Source organism: Sminthopsis crassicaudata, chromosome 3, assembly GCF_048593235.1.
Source record: "Sminthopsis crassicaudata isolate SCR6 chromosome 3, ASM4859323v1, whole genome shotgun sequence".
In the NCBI taxonomy this organism is placed as follows: Eukaryota; Metazoa; Chordata; class Mammalia; order Dasyuromorphia; family Dasyuridae; genus Sminthopsis; species Sminthopsis crassicaudata.
Window position 1 is genome coordinate 364,317,221 of NC_133619.1, and position 3,763 is coordinate 364,320,983.

The 3,763-nt window shown below is 37.7% G+C and overlaps 1 protein-coding gene across 2 annotated transcripts in view; it reads right to left on the reverse strand.

The window, feature by feature from the left end:
• Positions 1–2,271, reverse strand: part of RALB (RAS like proto-oncogene B) — a 108,839-nt gene extending 106,568 nt beyond the window's left edge. Inside the window, exons 1-2 of one of the 2 annotated variants that reach the window (XM_074301800.1) lie at positions 2,124–2,233; positions 1,002–1,053 (exon numbers count right to left, since the gene is read on the reverse strand). The gene's annotated coding sequence lies outside the window, so the exon portion shown is untranslated. Of the gene's footprint in view, positions 1–1,001; positions 1,054–2,123 lie in introns of both variants that reach the window. The other variant, XM_074301801.1, reaches the window with a different exon arrangement.
• Positions 2,272–3,763: the final 1,492 nt, after the last annotated feature.

Sequence of the window (3,763 nt, forward strand, 5' to 3'; positions counted from 1 at the left end):
TTTCATAAAACTAACTCTTAGTTTTGTTTATTAGTTCAATAGTTTTCTTCGTTTCTATTTTACTAATCTCTTTTGAGTTTCAAAAATTTTAATTTGTTATTTAATTTGGGTTTTTAAATTTTGTTCTTTTTCTAACTTTTTTTAGTTGCATGCCTAATTCATTATTCTCCTCTTTCTCTAATTTATTTATGTAATTGTTTAAAGATATAAAATTTCCCTTAAGAACTGCTTTGTCTGCATTTTGGTATATCGTCTCATTATTGTCATTTTCTTAGATGAAATTATGGATTGTTTCAGTAATTTGTTGTTTGACCCACTCATTCTTTAGAATTAGATTATTTAATTTCCAATTGGTTTTCAGTTTATCTTTCCTTGGCCCTTTATTGAATATAATTTCTATTAAATTGCAGTCTGAAAAGGAAGCATTTACTATTTCTAGAGAATGGGGTTGGTGACTTTGGGCATGTCTGCCTCACTAAAATGCAATTAATGTCCAAGGCCCCACTGGGGCCTTTGTTAGTTCCTGAAGGGGCAGGTGAACACAAGAAAGAAAGAAAAAAAAAAAAACCACAGGATGATGCGGTTGCCCACCCAGCCAGGTGGTGGTCATGCTACCTATTTCAAAGAGGGGGTCTCATTTTAGTTGTTAATTTTCAAGTCTTAATGAGTCCCAACCAATGGTTGAAGAATAACCTCCCCTGGGAGGAGATAACATTATCTATAAATGTCCATCACAGGTAACCTAGTATAACCAGTCCTCTGATGCTATTGGATGCTGTTATGACAACAAAGCTCCTTCCTTTAAAAAACTAGTCCCAGTTCGTGGTAATTCTTACTGATCAAACCTAAAATCTCACTGCACCTAGAAAATAGGAATAGGAAAAAAGGGAGACAGGAAACATTTCAGAGAAAGAATCAGAGGACTTCATGATAAAATATGAAGAGCACAAGATGTGGAGTTTTAAGATTGAGATTCAAATCTCAGTTCTGATATTTCTTACCAGTGTGAATTTGGGTAAGTGTCTTAATTGATTTGGACTTCAGTTTCCCCATCTGAAAAATGAGAGGTTTGAACTTACTTGAAAGTCTATTCCATGGTAACTAATAACAAGTAGGAAATGTAGGGATTCACTTAAATCACAGGTCATAAACTATTTCTTGACAGTAGGACTCTACTGGGACCATCACTTTCACTGGAAGAATTAAACCTTATTTAAATAGACTTCTGCTAGACTTAATTTATGACTTGCTCACAGTCTAATTTTTCCCATATATATCTTGTTAGTACACAGTTATTTGCATGTTGTCTTCTGTGTTCGATTGCAGCTCCTTGAGAACAGGGACAGTTTTTCCCTGCCCTTTTGTCTGGAGATCTTAGTATAATGCCAATACATAATAGCCACTTAATAAATGCTTATTGATTGTCAAGAATTAAGGATGGAAAGTCTTAAGAAGACTAAAATAAGCTCCAACATCCTGTTCTGCTCCCAGTGTCTCTATATCAATATCTTTGTGTTACAGAACTGTATCTGCTTTGATACACACCCTTTCCTCCTCTCTTCCAGTTCAATTAGGTCAGGAAAAAGTAAAAAGAAAACAAAGTCTCTGACCTTGTGAAAATCACCACTGTGATTAAAGCAAATTCCTGTGTTCTAGTAGCCATCCAGCTCTTATAGACTCCCCTTGCCCTTTTCCCTAAAAAAACCCCATGAGCCTTGATAATCAAGAAAGCTGTGGCTATAGATAAAAAAAAAAAAAATGATGATTGCTAACTTTTATTAGCACCAAGAGTTTTGTAGAATATATACAGTGTCTCATCTGATGCTCACAAAAAGTCTGGTGGGTTACATAGTACTGTGCCAATTTTATAGATGAGAAGATGGAGGCTCATAGAAACTCAGCTCTAGTTCACATAGTAGCTAACAAAGCTTCTAACCAACATTTTCTGATTCTGAGTCTAAAACTTTTTCCACTAATTTATTGGCCTTGAAGTCAGCATTTTAACTCTTTCCATTGATACCTGAAGAATATTGGAGAAATCATTTCATTTTCTCCAAGCCTCACCTTATTACATATCCACCAAAAAAAAAAAAAATAGGAATAACAAAACGTTAACTACCTACCTCATAGGACTGTTGTAAAGAAAAGGCTTTGTCAACATTTTAAAGCACTAGATAAAATGTGAGTTATCATTGTAATTTTCTCATCACAGCTGCCTCCCTACGGACAAAGAGCTCCTTGGAGAACTTCGTTCTTGCAAGCAGCCCACGCAACTGGCTGGGCTGTAACTGGTCACACTCTTCTCCTTTCTGTTTTGCAAGTCACTTCCTTTAGTATTGTGATGAGGGAGAAAAGGTCCTACTTCCTATTGTTCCACCCCCAGAGAAGGCCTCAGTTCTTTAACAGAACAAAACAACTACACAACAGTTCCATGGTAGCTGCTTTCTCTATATTCTTTCCTCAGTCCTGACCAGGCTCCCCTTAATCTTCTGCCATTCATCTTCTTATATTGGTCAAAATATCGATAGTTTTAAAATAGTAGGTCCTCTTTGAAACATCCATATTAGTTGCTAGGGTCAATATCTGTTTTAATGTATTGTCCATATTCTCTCTCAGGAATGGACTCAAAGGAGTTATATTGGTATATTTCTCAATCAACTGTATTATAGTGTTACTCAAAAATTTCAGTTATGTTGGACTTTTCATGACTCCTTTTAGGATTTTCTTGGCAAAAGTAGAGAAGTGGTTTGCCATTTCTTTCTCTAGCTCATTTTACAGATGAGAAAACTGTGACAAGCATGGTTAACAGACTTGCCCAAGATTGCACAGCTAGTAAGTGTCACATTTGAATTCATATTTTCCTGACTCCAGGCCTGGTACTCAAACTAGCTGCTCACACATTATAGTATCAATTTTAAAGCTTGAAGAGGTCATCTTTGGAAGTCATCAGATCCAATCCTGTCACTTTATATACAGATAGAAAAACTAAGGTTCAGACAACAACGTTCCATGGTCATAGAGGAAATCGTGAAACTGGGGACTGAACTTAGGTCCTCTAACCAACAAACGAAGTATTCCATCCACTGTTCCATGCTAGGTAACTTGCCCTGTAACATAGACTGAATGCAAGTAATAAAAAATCATATTTTACACAGCTCAAATTTAAGTCAATTATCTCATGGGCCATGACACAACTGGTATTTCTGAGTCCAGGGGTGCGAGCAGATGCGGCAGCTCCTCTGAGGACGTTTATGGGGCCCTCTGGGTTATGGTAAATGGGCTGAGGGGCGGAGACAGAGTGTGAGGTTTTGTTTTTACTATAGTCGGGCCCTCCAACAGTCTGAGGGACAGTGAACTGGCCCCTATTTAAAAAGTTTGAGGACCACTGGAACAGTGGCCCATGTGCTGGGAGATGGGAGGAAGCTGGAAGAAACCTTCAGAACCTCCTATCTGAACCCTGCAAATCCAGGATCTTCAGCTTTTGCATCTATACTTTGGCTTTCTGTATAAGTAACATTTGGGTAGGTGGCCCAGTGCATAGAGCGCCAAGCTTACAGTCAAGAAGACTCCTCTTCCTGAGCTCAAATCTGGCCTCAGACACTAGCTGTGTGACCCTGGGCAGGTCACTTAATCCTGTTTGCCTCCACTGTCAAATGGAGAAGTGGCCAATCATTCCAGCTTCTTTGCCAGGAAAACCCTAAATGATTTCATGAAGAGTTATACTGAAACATATGAACAACATGAGTAACCTTCAATTAAAACT